Source organism: Lissotriton helveticus, chromosome 3_1 (assembly GCF_964261635.1).
Source record: "Lissotriton helveticus chromosome 3_1, aLisHel1.1, whole genome shotgun sequence".
NCBI classification, from domain to species: Eukaryota; Metazoa; Chordata; class Amphibia; order Caudata; family Salamandridae; genus Lissotriton; species Lissotriton helveticus.
The window spans coordinates 148,376,300-148,395,528 of NC_136061.1; the positions used below are offsets into that span (position 1 = coordinate 148,376,300).

The 19,229-nt window shown below is 45.7% G+C and overlaps 1 protein-coding gene across 1 annotated transcript in view; it reads right to left on the reverse strand.

Moving 5' to 3' along the window:
• Nucleotides 1-19,229, reverse strand: part of LOC144822741 (uncharacterized) — a 2,085,503-nt gene that overhangs the window by 143,924 nt on the left and 1,922,350 nt on the right. The gene's annotated exons all lie outside the window — the stretch shown is intronic.

Consider the following 19,229-nt stretch of genomic DNA (forward strand, 5'->3'; position numbering starts at 1 on the left):
AGCGAATATACCCCTGACAAATGATGATCCTACTGAGACTGGACTGCGTTTAAAATCTACTTTTGTACCTCCTCCACATACAACCCCAGTGGAACTATCGGCGTTCGAACAAGCAGTGTTCAACGACATTGAGAAATTACAACCACCTAAACCCTACATTAATCTCAATAAGAATGAAAAGAAAGCCTTGGATGAATTGAGAAACTGTGACACAATTGTTATCAAACCAGCCAACAAGGGCGGAGGGGTAGTTATACAAGACAAAACCATGTACCAGAACGAATGTCTTCGCCTATTGGCAGACGAACGGAACTACCGCAGACTACCAAGCGACCCCACGCAAGATCTGAAACAAGAGATAAAATCCCTTGTTGAACACGGTGTATCCATGGGCTTCATCTCTAAACAAGAGGGGGATTTCTTGTGCAATAATGATGGAAAAATGCCATATTTTTACACACTACCCAAAATGCACAAAAACAAATACCCCCCCCCCCCCGGTAGACCGATAGTATCCGGTATAGGATCATTACTGGAACCTCTGTCTCGCTTTTGTGACGTTTTTCTGAAACCAATTGTACAAAAGACCACTACATACCTATGGGATACTAAGAATCTTCTCCAACTACTGGATCAAATTGACATAGATGAAAACTCTCTACTCGTAAGCTTCGACATAGAAAGCCTATACACTAGTATACCCCAAGACGATACCCTCAGAGTCCTTGAACAAGTACTCAACAATGAAGAATGGACGCAACGAACACCCAAAAATTTCATTCTTGAGTGTGCCAGACTGGCTCTCAAAAAGAACTTTTTCGAGTATGAAGGAAAACTGTATTTACAAACTGGTGGTACCTCTATGGGCAGTACTTTTGCCCCTTCGGTGGCCGGGTTATACGTATATAACTTCGAACAACAATTCATCCTTAATGCAGACAACCCATTTGGATCCAATATAACATTTTGGAAACGTTATATAGATGACATTTTTGTCATCTGGCAGGGACCTGAATCTACTCTTGAATCCTTTGTTGAATGGCTCAACTCCAGGGACAACAACTTGAGATTCACCTACACGAAGGACCACATAAATATGGTCTTCCTTGATTTGGTCATTACCAAGGAAAATGGACGATTGCGCACCAAAACCCACTACAAACCTACAGCAAAAAACAACTTGCTTAGGTTTGAAAGTTTTCATCCGCGACCACTAAGAGAAAATTTGCCATATGGGCAATTCCTTAGAATTCGCAGAAACTGTAGCAACCTTAATGATTACCGAGACCAAGCTAAAGACCTTACCTCGAAATTAGAGTCTAGAGGCTACCCAAAAAAGATCTTGAACCAAAGTCAGAAAAGAGCGAGGAACCAGCAACGGGAAATACTCCTAGAGGATGTCACAAAGACCAACGACCAAATCCCCCTGACCTGCGTAACTACCTACAGCCCGGCATCCAATCATGTGACTAAAACCATCCAGAAACACTGGAAGATACTTAACACGGGCAATTTAAAATGGGAGAAACCCCTTTTTTCTTTCAAACGGGCCAGGAACATAAAGGACGCGGTCGTCAATACCAGACCTAAGAATCAGGGCACACCATCCCCAATAGTACTTAATGCGTGGGGTCTCCCCCACGTTATCGGGCACTTCAAGTGCGGTAACTGTAGTGTATGCCATTTGACGGAGAATACGAAAACCCTTTCTTTGGAACCAGGGAAAGTATGGACCATCAGGGCCCATACAAATTGCAAAAGCATTAACGTTGTGTACCTTATCACCTGTCCATGCAATCTACGCTACATTGGCATGACCAGTAGGAAGGTGAAACAAAGAATTGGCGAACACAGAAGCACCATCCGGTGCAAAAAATCAATGACCAAACTAACTGAGCACTACCTCTCCATGAATCACACGCCTAACGATATGACATGGACTGTCATAGAACAACTGACACCAGGCGAAAAATGATCACAACGACTCTTTGAAAAAGAGCAACGTTGGATATACAGATTGTCCACCCAGAGCACAGGGCTGAATGACAATATTCCGTGGAATTCAGTGCTTACTAACTAATTTCATCCTGAGACCTCTTGGTTAAACGATGTGCTAACGAAACTTCTGTCTAACACCTCTCCCAGAACCCGCCACTTGAGATATCCGAGCAGTAACAGTTCTGTCACCCAGCCCCTTCTGAATATACCTCGGTCCCTCTACTCATGCCCCCAACACCACGCTGACGAGCGTTTTAAATTTTTAATTTCCTTCTAATTCCCTTTGATAATTATCCCTTCTCAGCGCACCCATCTGCGGCTGCGCGCAACCAGCGTTGGTCTTCAGCGTGGTCCCCCTAGCAACGTGGCCCCACGTGACCACGCCCCGCCCCGGTCACTCGGCGAACACGGAAGTCTTTTTCTAGCAGCACGCCAGAGCCCGCACCTTACTCCCGCGGAGCTCCCGATAGATCTGCTGCTAGGTTAACTGCCTGATCTCCACAAGCCGCAAGTAAGTCCGGACAGATCCAAATGAGCTATGACATGGTTCGACGGAACCCTTACGGCCCTCTCACCCCCTCGCCCCTCTCCATTTTAGATGGCGGCTGTACGAGCAGGGTCGGAGAGCTCATGAAGCCCTAAGTCAGCGTGCTTCTAGTAAGAATACTGTTTGAGTATGCCCATTTGTGAATGATTATTGTGCTACCTGTATGTGTGTGTGTGTGGTTTTTAACGAGATCAACATACTGCACTTGGAGATCTCTTTTTGCGCCGCATCACGTTATCTTAGTGATTACTTTGAGCACGGCACGCTCCATTATTGGAGCTTCTACACAGCTATTCCCACATGGGTCAGACTCATTATTTCCTCACACTCACTGGAACAGCGGCTTTTTGGTATCCCATTATTGTGACGATACTTCACAATTAAGTATGATACTTAACACCCTGAAGGCAGTGAATGCGTGCGGCTCCCTCACAAATAGCACGTTAATCTGCTCATATTTACAACTGGTCGAGCCCAAGTATGGGTATTGGTTCACAGAGTGCACCAGTCACACTTTTATGTTTGTACGTTACTAGCATGCCTTTACCACAACCCCCCCCCCCCTTTTCTTTCCACAGGTTTTTAATCGAAACTAACCGGAGAGCAACACCTTTTTCAGAAATCACCTGTTTGTGATTTCACCTGAACTGTAGGCTAGGACTGGATACACCTTAGCGTGTGTAGACCATCCAGCCTATATTTACACTGGTCCTGACGAAAACCTCCATAATCACACTTAGGTTGAAACATGTAGACCTCCTTCATTTTTAACACGTCTTTTTTGACACCACAGCCTACCTAATAAGGCAAAGGTGCCTCATGTAAATACTTTTGTATATATATTTTAATGGTTGTCCAACCACTCCAGAATAAAGTCTCCGAGTGGGTAGTGTTGAGACAACTTTTAAACACACTTTTTTATTCTTATCACATATAAAAACGAATAACCCGCTCCACTGTAATCAGGTGTCGCAGCACACCTGGATGGCATTCGGCTGTCCGGGTGGGACCCCGATGATGAAGCATGTCACCAACTAGGTTGGTGAGTGAGGGGTCTTCAAAGGACAAAGGATTGTCCCATACTGGGTCGTAAGGCATGCAACCCACAATACCGTAATAATTATAAAGGTATTCAGTACCCTTAGTGGTTACTCCTTCTTTTGTTTAAAGTATTATACCCAAGGGGACCAGGAGTTCCTACTTGACCTACAGGTCGAATTACCCTTACTCTCCCCTCTGTTTATATTCATTGCAGACCATGCCATGACACAAGCGATGCAAACATGTTTTGACACAGTAGATGCCATGGCAAGATCTAGTGGATAGGGCATAGTTTTACATCTCCCTGTCTATGTGTTCCACTGGCTTTTCAAGGGATGTTCAGGAAAGGGGTGTACATGTCGTTTCACCAGTAACACCTCTTCAGTGACAAAGCTGTCAGGTTACCAGACCACCTAAAAAAATAAGGAAACAGCTTGTGTTCTTGGTCTAGTTTAAAGTAGTAAAACCATTTAGCAATAATGAAGAAAGTTTTGAGGTTACAGCAAGTAGTATAATCTGCATCAACAAACTCAGCCAACTGCATAGCAGCAATTTCATCCACGTTGACGTTGTGGAGCATTCCACGATGCAATCCTCTGTCGTAAAATAATTATACAGGTATTCAGTACCCTTAGTGGTTACTCCTTCTTTTGTTTAAAGTATGGTCTGCAATGAGACTGCAGGATGCTTCTGTCAGGAAAGTCCTACATCAGAAAACCACAAGGGATAGACAGGAGGTCGGGTCCCAAATTCTACAGACTCACTACTGCTTAGGAGGGTAAAGCAGCAGTGCTAGAAGCTGAACATAAGAGCCAGCTGACAACAAGTACAATTTGAGGCCTAGAGCCCCACAAGAGCATTCCTAGTGGATGAAGCGCGCCACCAGCAGCAATGAGCAGAAAACTGTAACTAAACAGGCCCAAAGGGGTTGGAGATATTTGAAAAAGAAATAGACGTTCCTACTTGACATTTGCATCTGTACAGCACAAAAAGGTGGGGGGCACTCTCTGTGATGACACATCGAGTGCCTACCACGATTCACCTTCATGGACCCTGTGAGTAGTTGGGTCGATTGACTTTGCTTTAAAAAATAAAAAACCTTTGTAGAGGATCACACCTTTGAATTCTCTCTTTGGGATGCCCCTGGGCTAAAGCTTCTTGGGCCATGAGGAGATGGGGCATCCCAGGGCCTTGCTCGCTAGATGAGCTTCTAGTTGCCCTGGGATCTCTGGCCCAGATTTCTCACATGTATGATCGCTAAGACGCTGTTGTGAGCACCAATTATGTCCTAGGGTATCACACTAGGATCATGTGATGCCATCTAGAAGTCACAATACTTGCAGTAAATACATTATGTTGTTCACCTGACCCTGTGAGAAGCTGGCCTGGTGTATGATGTACACTTATGTAAGTGGACACCTTGCACCAGTCCAGACAACCCTTATGGTGATTTAAGAGGTCTTAGACAACCTTAGAAAGCTCTCCAAGTGGTAACTGTGGAGAGCAGCCTTGAGGCTTAGTCCAGAAGCTGTGTAAAGCAGATTGTTTTACCAGAATGCAATCTTATAGAATAGATTTAGTGAAAAAGAACCACACAAAGTATATATAAAAATATGTATTTATCATATAATACTCTCTAACACACACAAATATATCCTACCCGGAGATATGCACAATGCGCACAATTCTTTGCAAAGCAACAGAGTAAATTGCACGTAATAAACAGTGGACTCGGGTGGTGGGGGGAGATTCAAACCATATACTAAGAAAGTGGTATAAGAACCACGGCTGGGGACAAGACAATGTTGTGAGGATGTAGAAGTGCTGGGGACCCACGGAACCATCCAAGGTATGTGATTTGGAACCTTCCAGGGAGAGCGCGTGTGCAGTGTGAGAACACGACTGTGTGCTCCGTACAAGTCTACATGTAAGTCACGGTTGGACTTTTAAATATTAAGGACCCTTCCCTGTGGACCCTGAAGAAACCATGTGGAAGACAGAAGGTTAGAGAGGCACACCATCTGTGGATACCCTAGTACCCATGTTACCTACACCAGGGAAGCCGGAATGCGTAGGTGTGAAGTAGTGTGGGAAACCGCAGTCAAACCAAATTAAGGACTTCAGGAAAGTGCCGCTGCTGAAGGAGGGGAAATTGTCAGTTGGAATCCGAAGGTTGATTCTTATTGAGAGGTACCTGCAAGCAGAGGGGACGGAATGCCCACCGATGTCGGGAGTTGCAAGAGAGTTGACGAGGACCGTTACTCTGCAGCTGTGAGGACCAGGCGATGCTGAGGAAGACCAGGAGCCATGAATGATCTGTCCCACAAAGATGTTGAGTGCTGAGGGGTCGGTGTCTGGTGGGAGCACCAACAAGCATTGGGAAATGCAACACACAGGAAGTCTAGAAGGTGCTAGGTTGGAGCCAGCAAGGTCTAGGGGACTCACCACAAGCAGGGGAGTTAGGACAGCCCTGAGCGATCAGGGGAGCACCAAAGAAATAAATGTGACCATCAAATGGACCAACAGGCCGAAGGCACTGGAGTCGCGAGAGGACCTCAAGCAGTTCACCAAGAGATGCGGGCCACGATGCACACAATGTGGTCGGGCTGAAGAGTCTGATCACTGGAGATGCTCGAGGTTAGGGCTACTTGGAGCCTGAAGATCTTCTTGGAAGAAAGTCAACTGCAAGGTGACCAGGGGTTCAGTTATTGCAACCCTTACAAGGGGTACGGGCCTCAAACTTGTTGAGAGGGCAGGGCAGGCCTTGGGAGCTGTGGAAAACTTTTGAAAATGGCAATGTAGGTGTACATAAGCGGCGTTCATTTGTGTTCACTGTACCCCTTGTTGTAAGCAGAACAAATAATTACGAAACACTGACTGTGTTATCCCGCCAGCATAAGACCCATGCACACATGTACACGACAGCTATTTTAGGCACCATGGCCTCTCTGACCGTTTGCTAAACCCCCGACACCCCTCCCCGCGCGCACTGCTCATGCATCGACCACAAGACCCTCTCCCTCTGCGTGACCCTGCTCTAAAAGTAGCACTCCTGCTTGACCCACACCCCCCCATTTCCTCCCAAGAACACCCTTCCCCTCAGCTGACAACCCCCCGGCTGCACTTGACCTATCGACCCAGTCCCAAGTCCTAAGACCAAGCCTCGTGGATATACATCCCCCTTTTTTCCTGCCCAGCATAACAAAACCCGTGATACACCAACCGAAGTGTCCGACCTTACCACCTGACCAACCTTTGACCTGATCATCCCCTCCTGCCCTCGTGTCCTGTAGGAATATCCAGCTGAGAGATCACAATCTCTTGTTACATTTAGGAGGGGAGGATGACATCTGAGCGACTGATATGTGAATAGGCCTGAAGCTGGGATTCCAAGCATGCCTTTCCCCTACTTTGAAGCGTCTTATTGTAATAAGGAATATTTGTGTGCCATAAACATATGTATAAAAGACGAAGCCTCAGAGAACTTTTTAGAGCACCTCCTGAAGACACTATGCGAGTGTCCGAAATGACAGGCTCTCCTCATGAGAAATAAAACTCTATTCTTGTATTCCTGCTTCCAGCGCCCGTCTCTTTATTTGGTAATCGTTCAAGATGGGAACTAAGAGGCGTCCTGCGCCAGCAGCCTGGGCATCAGGTGTGTTATGGGCTGACTTTTCCTCAATTGGCGCCCTAACGCGGGGTCCATCAGCGACATAAGGTCCGGTAAGAGAGGTCCAGACGATGGGGTGAACATCTAAATGATTGGAGTATACCTGCCTTGAGAGGGCCCTCGTCCGGCTGCCGATTGAATGAACTTCACCGATTCTGAACGGACCTCTCTCAAGTGACCTACTGTCCTGACTGGAATCCCACAAGAATGCTGCGATAAAAACATAGAGAAAAGAGGCGCTGGAGAAAGGAAGACGAAGAATTGCCCACATGATCCGGTCCGGGTAAGGTTAAGTAGGACGTCTTTACGTCTGATTGGTAGGATGGCTTTATCCATCTGATTGATTGATTGATTGTTGATATTGGAAACGGTATTTAGATACTGGTATTGTTCATTGATTGGTTCATTTAGCCTCGGTTGCTACTTGAAGTATTGGTTCTCTTGGAGGCATTCTCTGTTTGCAAACAGCGACGAATAGGAACGTTCCTCTCTCTTTGCAAATAGTGAAGGATAGGTAATGCGGACTTTTGTCCCCCGTTGTAATCCGTCATGCCTATTTTTCTCCCCACTGATTGATTGGTTGCTCTGTTGCTCTTTGAGACATTCGCTGTCTGCAAACGGGGAAGAATAAGAATATTCTGTCTCCCTTTGCGGATAGTGAAGGGTAGGTAATGCAGACTTTTGTCCCCGTTGTAATCCGTCATGCCTATCTTTTCTCCTTATTTGATTGTTTGTTATCGATTTTTATCGATTATTGCTCTTTGAGATATTCCCTGTCTACAAACGGGGAAGAATAGGAATATTCTGCCTCCCTTTGCAGATAGTGAAGGATAGGTAATGCAGACTTTTGTCCCCGTTGTAATCCGTCATGCCTGTTTTTTTCTCCCCACTGATTGATTGATTGTCTGAACATTTATTGTTCAAGGAATAGTTCTTTTGAGGCATTCTCTGTTTGCAAATAACGTGGAATAGAAATGTTCTGTCTAGTCTTTGCAAGTAAGGAAGGGTAGGTAATGCGGACCTTTGTCCCCCGTTGTAATCTGTCATGCCTATCTACTCCCCACTGATTGGTAAACCAGTTCCACCCGGACCATTTATTGGAGGTAGGTCATCTGGCTCGACCAGGAGGGTACCCCTAATACAAAAGGACAAATATAAAAATGCGGATTAGCCGCTGTATCGTGCTAGCAAATAAAAGAGAAAAATATATATATAAAAATCGTTAGGGAAAAGAAAAGGAATAGAGTGAAATCAGTAGGCCGCTGATGAGATCTCTTTTCAACCTCGCTGAAATGGAAACATAGGGAACAACCCCTCAGGAAATATGAAACTGGTGAGGAAAGCCGAACTTAACGCTATGACTTCGAGACAGCTTGGCTCCACCACCCACCCCGCCCAATTAACGACAAAACTTAGGCGAATAATAGAAAAATATATAACACTCTAGCGAAGTAACAGGTGAACACGTTTTATTTTTTTTAACAAACAAAAAAAACATTTAAGCAACTATTTACATGACAAACTGCTGCAACGACAAACGAAACCCACAATGCATTTCGCCGTCTGCCTGACGCCGTTCCAGTCCTTCCTTCCCCAAAGTAGCAATGTTGGGCTACTTTGGGCTACTTTCTAGTAGTTTTTGGGCGTTTTAAAGTCTACAAAAACCATCAGGGGCGGTGGGGTGGAAGGACCACTACGCGAATAGCCCAAAGGCGACGCCACTCGCCAAGGCCTGTCCCCCGGATGAACCAAGGGACCCGTTCCTGGGGCCGTGGCGAAGAGCGTCCGGCCGCCATCAACCGGAGGCCCGGCCCGAAACGTACTAGGCGCCACTTCTTTAATGATGGCTGCGACAACACTGGGGGGGATGTCTTGCACATGCCTCCGACCCCCCCCCCTCGTCCTCATCGCCTGGTCCGGCCATAACAAATGTCAAGCAAGACGCCGTGGGGTGCACCGGGAGGGAGAGGCGGCGCGAACGAGCCTCTCCCACCTCCCCAGGTGAAGGCTCCCCAGCTGCACCCCCAACGCTCCTCGCACTCGGCAAAGGGTTCATCCACTGTGGCGATGCTGCGACACCTCGCCCGGCAGGTTGGAGCCCGTCTGCTCATTTGACCCCGCGATTGCCGGTAGCTGCCGAACTCTCAAAATGGCGGTCGACCTTGCAAGAGCGGGCCCAGCATGAAGGAATGGCCCCGTTGCTTGTTGATTCCACCATCATAAAAGTTCTCCTCGACCTTGAAGATTCTGGAGGAGCCGCGGGAGTCCCCGACTCCCGCAGATACCCCCGATGGGGAATGACTGCCATAACTGCCCGTGGAAACGATGAAAATGTAGCCGCAGGACGTCGGCGCTCCCATGCTGACGCCAGCCTCAATTTGAATGACTAAAATCCTGCAGACTACAGTTCGGAACAGTTCCGGTGAAAAACCCAGTATGACCCGGTAGGGAAAATTGTTGCCTCCCTCCCCCCTTTTTTGACTGATGGTTCATACTGCCGATCCCTTTCTGTTGCCCTTCAACGGAACTTTTGGACTGCCAAAAAGAGGCTCTGGGCCAACCACGAGTTAGTGGAGATTTAGACTATGCCTGGATCTGCCTGGCCGCACCCAAAATGGCGCCGGTACAAATGAAACTTTCAACTCCTTGTTGTACTCCGATTGCTCAGCCTTGGTGTCATGGGATATGTATGTAGTTTTTAAACATATGGATTGATATAGGATGTGTACTGATTATATGTTCGGACAATGGATTGATATAGGATGTATACTGTCAGTTTGGACAATGAATTGATATAGGATGGGTACTGATTATGTGTTCGAACAATGAAGGACAATGAATTGACATGAGATGGGTATCGATTGAACATTCGGACAATGAATTGTTGTTAAGTTTTGGCGCCTCATGAGTATTGCAAGTTCGAATTTTAACACTCCATTAGGTTTTTCACTAATAAAGTATCCCCACATCTACAGTTCCAGCCTGCTCCGTGGCCGGCCCACGGGGTTGTAAACCCGTATTTGTGCACCGACATTCTTATTAAAGATTTTTGGAAAAAACGTACGTAGTTGTCACGTTTAAATTGGTACGTTTCGAATAAATGACCACTGTTTCCGATATAACCGAATTACAGGTGAAATGGCTCAGCTCGATTAGTTAAGGGTTAAAAAGTATAATACGCAGAAATATTGCAAATATGAATGGTCCAGGTTTTTGTTGTATGTACTTTGCACATTTTTTGTACGGCCTAAAGCAACCGCTAAAAGACTCTGGAATCCAGTCTGTACTTTATATGCTACCTGTATCAGGAAAATTGTGCTAAAATGCCCCTAAGTCGCCCCGAAGGAATGCCACTTGGCCTCCCTACATACGGTCTGTAATACCACACTTGGGTGACCTATGCTATCCACCGGCTTCCGATAAACATCTCTCCCACACTAAAAGGTCCATCTGGGCTTAAATGCCGAGTTGGCAAGAACTGCGTTCCGTGGAGATAGACCGAGTATGTAGTAAGTAAAAGCCTTTTCGGGTTTATGCGCGCTGATGTGTTTTTAAATGCTGCCCCCGCCCCCTTCTTTTTTCCCTCTTTCTGCAGGTCACTCTGGAACATCGATTAAAAATGCGAAAAAAAAAAAAGAAAAAGGTGATCTAACGGACGAAGAGACGGGAAAAAGGCGTTCGATTATGGTACCCACGCAACCCGAATAATACAACCAAAAATAATGTGCACACATGATTAAGCACTTCACACTTAACTAAATAGGGAAAGGTTTAAAGAATATTCTGAGGTGAAGTTTAAAACTCTAGTACACTCCGCTTGGAGGACTAGGAATGTCATCAGTGTATAGAAATTACTGCGTCCTTTCCACACCCTCATGGACTGGAAACTCAGAGCTGCCCTATTGTTCTCCCAACTGACACCAACTGTTGTCTCAGCCTGGAAACACATTTACTAAAATGACTCGAAAATACCACCGTGAGCATTAGCCCAACCAGGTTAGTTCATGACCAATTGCCAAAGGCGTAAGTGTGTAAAACAGCAAAGACCAGTAAAGGCAGCCGACAATAAAAGGAAAGAAAGGGGTAAAAAGAAACTTAGGATGCTAAAGATACGCAGCATACAGGAAGAGATCATTATGGCCAATAACGGTTATATGTCTTGTCTTGGATTTTTGTATATAATACATGTACTGTCTCCCTCACCTGAGTATGTATGTACGTAATGTGTGGATCTACGTCATCCCTCTGCCTGTGTTTTCGTATTACTGAACCCCTGTTGTTCTGTGTTGTGCGCGCACTGAATGACCCATTATTGTACAAGTCTCTCTCTCTCTCTCTCTCTTTCTCTCTCCATGTCATACGTGTACCGAATGGACCATTAAGAGTGCGCACTCGCTCTCTCTCTCTCTCTCTCTCTCTCTCTCTCTCTCTCTCTCTCTCTCTCACTCTCTTTTTCTCTCTCTCCCTCCAAAAGCCCCCTGTTCTCTCTTTCCTTGTATGGTGACGTTGTGCCACCCCCGGCACAAAACTTAATTGGGTCTCCTCGAACACAAAAGTGTTCGGCAAAATTGACAGGAACTAAAACGATTGTGACTTGCCATATTACTACCTCTCCTTTCTGCAAAACGATAGAACCCGAGTTGGTAATGAAGGAAAGGACAGGTAAGACGACGGATGTCCCCTAATCTGGCCTTTTATAGGGGGACTATAACGTCAATGGCCTTCTGTTTTCCAGTTCGCTAGAAATGCAATTCCCAATGCACCGATCACTTCACCCCTCCGCACTTAAGTGCGGATGTCCAGAGTACCCCAGTCCTCCCGATTAACCCCAGCTCCCTGTCCAAAGCGTCCCCGTTTCCCCCGATTAACCCCAGCTTCATGTCAGCTACCCTCGAAGCGTAATTGATGACCTTGATTAACGGCCACTCCCCAAGAAAAGCATGTTTTACATCTGCCCCCTCCCCCTTCTTCATGACGATAACGCCCCTGCTTACAAGAGTTAGCCGACCCCGGAGGGAAATGTAAGATTGTCGATACTTGGGTTAAAGGGAAGGACGAGTCTCTACATAAGGACTCGATTTTGAGTTTTGATGTAATGCACTGTGTATAAAGGTCAAATTTCTCTCCACATACGTCACGAATGAACGCCAAACAGGTTTTATGAATTCAATGGTAATGCCCTCCTACATACTCCATAAATGATGACTTCTGACTGTGACCGATGAACTTATTCCCCACCTACATAGGATTGGGGACGGAATTGAGATGTATAAATGTCTTCTCCTGCCAGTTTTTCTAAAACTTATTTTGTACCCATTCAAAGATACAATCACCGGAGGAGAGGAGCTGGACGTGACGCACAGCCTGGCCACAGATCATGAAGCACGTGTGACCGCGACCAAAGGTGGAGCCACCGAGCAACGAGACGCGGGACGAGGCACCACTCTCAAACTCGGCAGATTAAGGAATAAAGGGCTGCCTTGAAGCCCTCGATTTGCTGCCCCACTCGTGCCTGAAGTCCCCGTCCTTTTTGAGCTCGACCGATGGGCCTGCCTGCTCGATTATCCTTTGCTCCTTTTGGTCCCTTGATGTGCTCAAAGATCTGATCCCACTCCGCCCTCTCTTCCCTTGATTATTCAACAACATCACCCTTTTCGCATAAACTTTTGACTATGGAATGAGGTTTTGCCACGGAAAAAGAAAGACACGCAGGTGCCCAGCATGAGGCACCCCTAAGAAAATCAGTTAAGAAACAGGACTGTGATCTAACAGCAGAGGACTGATCGCACCCTGCAACGTGTAAGGATGAATCCGAGCTGGACCTATAGCTCCACCGCCGGTGCTCAACAGCGCCAACAAAAGAAGACGGACTCCGTTAAAAAGACATTGTGACGAAAACCCCCTTCCTGAACTTTCTACTTACCCCCTTGACCAGATTGCTTGTATCAACTTGAACTCCTCCCTCAGCCATTTTTTTGCTTTCTAAAATGTTTCATCGATCACCCATGTATCTAGTTTTCCAACAGTTTCTTATAGCACTGATAAGACCCGAAGGTATCAGAGTACTCTTACTATATGTTGATGTCTCAGGAGAGAAAGTCTGAACTTGATTCTATAATCTTTCGGAACCTCTTTTCTTGATTGACTCCGACTGATGTAAATTAACATGTATTACATTCTGCCTATCGCATCGACTATGTGGAAATTGAACTTGCTTATGTAAAAAAGCGGCGACTGTTGAAAATGGCAATGTAGGTGTACATAAGCGGCGTTCATTTGTGTTCACTGTACCCCTTGTTGTAAGCAGAACAAATAATTACGAAACACTGACTGTGTTATCCCGCCAGCATAAGACCCATGCACACATGTACACGACAGCTATTTTAGGCACCATGGCCTCTCTGACCGTTTGCTAAACCCCCGACACCCCTCCCCGCGCGCACTGCTCATGCATCGACCACAAGACCCTCTCCCTCTGCGTGACCCTGCTCTAAAAGTAGCACTCCTGCTTGACCCACACCCCCCCATTTCCTCCCAAGAACACCCTTCCCCTCAGCTGACAACCCCCCGGCTGCACTTGACCTATCGACCCAGTCCCAAGTCCTAAGACCAAGCCTCGTGGATATACATCCCCCTTTTTTCCTGCCCAGCATAACAAAACCCGTGATACACCAACCGAAGTGTCCAACCTTACCACCTGACCAACCTTTGACCTGATCATCCCCTCCTGCCCTCGTGTCCTGTAGGAATGTCCAGCTGAGAGATCACAATCTCTTGTTACATTTAGGAGGGGAGGATGACATCTGAGCGACTGATATGGGAATAGGCCTGAAGCTGGGATTCCAAGCATGCCTTTCCCCTACTTTGAAGCGTCTTATTGTAATAAGGAATATTTGTGTGCCATAAACATATGCATAAAAGACGAAGCCTCAGAGAACTTTTTAGAGCACCTCCTGAAGACACTATGCGAGTGTCCGAAATGACAGGCTCTCCTCATGAGAAATAAAACTCTATTCTTGTATTCCTGCTTCCAGCGCCCGTCTCTTTATTTGGTAATCGTTCAAGATGGGAACTAAGAGGCATCCTGCGCCAGCAGCCTGGGCATCAGGTGTGTTATGGGCTGACTTTTCCTCAAAACCACCACATGTGTTGCAGAACCTTTTGGAGTACAGAGGCTCTCAGGATCAGCAGACCAGTCTTCTTAGTTGCGGTGCCTGCGAATGCAGGGAAGTGACTTTTTCACTCCATAGGAGATTCCTTCAGGTGTCTTTGATGCCCATAGGCCTAGGAAGGTTCCTGTGTAGTGCACAGGCACAGACGATGCAGCATACTGAAAGGGAGATGAAGTTAAGCCCAACTATAATCCAGCGAAGTCAAGAGTGCCCAGACCTTAGCAGGAAAAGTGGGGTCTCATCTGAATCTTATCCCACGACGAACCTAGGGACCCACCCACAGGTAAGCCCTTAAGTACCCTAGGGAAAGGGTTGGGATGATTCAGGGGACCCTCCCAGGGGGGAGGTTACTCCCATATCATTTGTCTAGTTTTGTGCCAGAGCGGGAGCCAACAGCTCCCAGGACTGGTTTGAACTGGACTACGCATGGGGACACCAAATGTGCCCCACATGCAGACTGAGTAGCGCTGGCAAGTGCACCCACCCTGCCCAAATACACTAAATCCTGTCTGGGAGATGGTCACACTTCCCTGTAACAGGATGCCTATTGTTCTGCCTTCCCCTGGAAGATTGGCTCAGCAGCAGGAGAGCAGAATCGTGCCTCTGTTCGGCAGTAACCATTTCGTGCTGTCGTGGCCTGAAAGACTGGTACCGGGAACATGGAGAACCTAACAGAGTGGTCTTCAGTGCTTGGAATCATACCTCCCACACCATTTACAGCGTGGAGGTATGATTCCAACTTGTTTGATATCAAACATGATAGGATTTGTTGTAGCCAGTTTCGAGATGGTCATCGCATAATTATGCGGTGCCCCTCTATATGGGATATGGCTGCTTCACTGACAACCCGGGAGAATGGACTCCGTAGGCAGCAGGGGTGTCCTGTTCATGCAGGAGCACCCTCTCACTTAGAACCAAGCCCCATGCCTTCAGGATTGCAAAGGCCTGCTATAAGGGTGACTTATAGGTTGTAAGTGCAGGTGGCCCTAGATATAGGAAACCTATATATTTAGTAAGTGGTTGTAGCACCAGCTTACACAGGCTGCAATGGGAGGCCTGTGGTTCCAATTTGAGTGGTCTCCCATAGGTGGCATAATGCATGCTTCAGACCTATGGGGTACCTATGCCCGGGTACCGTATACTAGGGACTTATAAGCATACCCCAGTATCCAATCTGGGATGTACCTAAGTACTGAGCATAACAATTTAGGGAGAAAGCAGATAGACTGAGGTCCTGATTAGCTGATCCCAGTCAGACTTGTCAATAACAGCTTAGCACCAGGAACAAAGTGGGGGTAACTATGCAGAAGGATCTTACCTTCCTACATACCCCTTCAGATTCCAGATTGTTTTCAGCTAAGCCTATATGAGATGTAGAGATGGATGTCTGCTAATGAATCTGCTGAGTGACAATGCTATTCTTTAGCACTAACTTTACTCAAGATTGTAACTGTTGCTCCTCATCAATATACTTCTATCTGAATATTCTTCATCTTTTAAAGATTCCTCAGTAATAATTAACACATAGGATTAAGCAGCACCAGAAACGTTTAAACAAAACTTAGCTTACTGTAAATTTGTTGAAACACTAAACTACAAAACAAAGCCTCACCCCTGACATCTGATTCCAGGCAACAATGCTTTGCAAATGTGTAGAGGGAAATACGTAGCTAACTAACACGTTTACTTCAGTAGTATTCACTAGAATGCAGGTGTTGCTGCCCTTTCCTTGTAGACTGTGTAATTATTCCTTCAGATAGAGTCCAGTCGAGGTCACCTCTTAATGTAGCATAATGTATCACTTTTCCCAAGGTGATATTGTCTGTTCTGTAAGCGCTATCCCTTTGTAAGCACTTCCAGTAGCCAGAGAAAGATTTCTGTCCAACCAGTATTTGTCAGATGTGGATACAATCTGTGCAGCATCTACCCCCACCCTTGAGTGGATGTGGAGGTGTACTCAATGGGGCATCAGTGGGGCAGCAAATTCTATTACTAACCCATAGGAAGACAGGGATTACTCTCATAATTACCCTGTCCTAAAATATCCAATGGATGAACATTTGCTGACACTTGTAACTGGCTCACGCCTCTGGCTGCAAGGACTGCCATAGTGAAGAAATGTTTTGAGCACCAGGCTAAAGAAAGGCTTTACTTCTGAAGTCATTAACTGAGCCAAAGCTCAATTAAGAACCAACTGAGCAGTATTACATGACACTGGGGGAAATGTGTTCACAAATTGTTCGCATACAGAAACAACAATGAATGTGAAAAAAGGAAGCTTCTTCAGGTTTTCCAAGGAGAACAGAAAGCACTGCCACATATCCTTTGGCACCGATAAGCGTATACCCCTACTTGGCACCCTGTAAAAATTACTACAGTGTCACCCACAGTGAGGTTGTCAATGGATCAATGTGTCTCTGACCACACCATCAACAGAACCAAAATTATTATCTACCCTACAGATGACAGAGGTTTTATTTATTTTTTAAATTTAGAACCCTATATAATAATGATAGAATACATATGTTGACTGTCCAAAAGCCACATATACAGCCGCAGTCGCCTGAGATCTGAGTGTCATGGACAAAAGACAACAGGTATGAAAGGCTGATAGTCCAAAGGATTCAACGAGACTGATAACAAGGGGATCCATTTGTTGCACCATCCTCGGCCAAATCTGAGATGTTGATGATTTAAAAAGTCAGAAACAAATCACACACCTTAATCTATAACCCACCCAAGTATTTTTTTAATTTTTGGAAAGCGCTTGCTAAGGTGGCAGCTCCGTATCATATGCTCTATTCAAATTGTACAGTGCCAGGTGATTTTAACTTGCATCTAGACGAGCCCAACTGCAAAGCGGCAGTGAAATTCGCAGATGCTCTTAGTGACCTTAATCATGTGCAGAAAGTAGAGAACCCTACACATAGACAAGGGCATTTATTTTGCGCTTATTTTTTCTAACATTCTAGCACAGGCGTTAGCAGAGCACATTCTGCTATCCTGGACAGATCTTTAGCTGGGGACTCTTTCCCTGGTAAACCTTTTGGAACGACCAAGACTTAATAAGCCAGTTCAATCTACCGACCATGGCATTTAATTGCAGGCAGGTTGTCAGGCGATATGTGTGAGCAATTCCTGTCCAAGCTAATTGATGGGGTGATGGAGGCTTTTTTATCTTTTAACTCAGCCATGGAACATGGACCAGATACGTTGCCTCCTTTAAAAAGAAGCATAGCTAAAAATAAGCCTCCCCTCAGCGCCATGTTTTTCCCTTGCTCTGCGAGTGGAGAAAAGTAAAAGCAAAAAATTGGAAAGATGCTAGATGCAGCTTATCAGCAGAAGACAAATTGATTTACAAACTTTAAAAAGGCAAAAGCCAATGCTCTTGCTTAGGATATTGCAGCAGCTGATAGTGATCCAAGAGCCATTTTTTAAGACAGTCCGGTCCTCTTTGAATCCGAACCTTGGAAAAACTGGTCAATTGTCAACGCACCAAGTTTTCCAAAGATAAAGGAATACGGGCCATATGCGATTCCCAAATAGCGATTTTTTGAGGATCGCAAATGGGTATGTATGTACAAAATCAAATTTTTTTGCGATTTCTTAAAATTCATTAATTGCGATTAGCAAATTTGCGAATCGCAATTAAGGAATACTTTCCCATTCATTTCTATGGGCCAGGAGGCCCATAGGAATGAATGGGAAGTTATTCTCAATTTGCGATTCGCAATTTGCTAATCGCAAATTGAGAATAATTTCAAGGGTGCAGGGGTATCCAAAGGATGTGCATGGGTGCACATGTGGTGCACATACATGCCCTAAGGGCATGTATGTGCGTCACATGGCACTTTGAAAAATGCAAAAATGTGCCTTTTTCAAGGAATTCGCAACTTACCACCAACTAGAAGTTGGTGGTAATTTGCGATTCCTTAATGGCATTTTGCTATTTTTTTTTTGCTACATCCATTGCATTTAAGGAATCGCAAAATTTGCGATTCCTTAAATGCATTTGCAAAATAAGGAATCGCAAATTTTCCGATTCCTTATTTTGCACCAGATTTTGCCTAATACATTCCATTTAGCAAATTCTCATTCGCAAAGGCCGAATTTGCTTGATACATAAGGCCCTTAATTCTCTATTCCTTGCAATCCGGTTTTTGTTCTGGGTTGACTACAGAAGTAGCACTGCTAGAAGTCACCAAATTTATATGTACCAACCTTGATCAGGGGAAAGAAATACTGATCATCTTGCTTGAAAGAAATACTGATCATCAGCTGCATTTGAAAGTGTGGCTTAGGAGACTATGCTCATGAGATTAGAAGAGGCAGTAATTGTGGACAAAAGTGGAGGTGGCTAAAGACGTTTTTGTCAACTAGAGTACAGGCAGTGTACTTAGCCCCATTTATCTCCAAAGATATGGAAATGAGATGTGGTGCGACGCAGGGCTCGGCGCTAACCCCCATGTTATTTAATATGTATGTGGCTCGAGTAGTAGAGGCATGGGATTTCAATATTTTGTCATATGCGGTTGACACCCAATTAATGCTAGCTTTTCACCAACTGGAGAACTCAATTGTAGCAAACTTTCAGGGCTGCCTCGTGGCGGTGGCCAATTGAATGCACAAATGCTGCCTAAAGTTGAATCCAGATAAGTCAGAGATTTTGCTCTGTGGAGATTAATCTCCCTTGGTTGTTAACCCTTGAGCCGCGGGGTGCGGGTGATTTATGGCGTGGTTCGGATGGCCCCCGCCCGTCCTCCGAAACATGCCCACCGTGACGTGGGATGGCCGGCGGCCG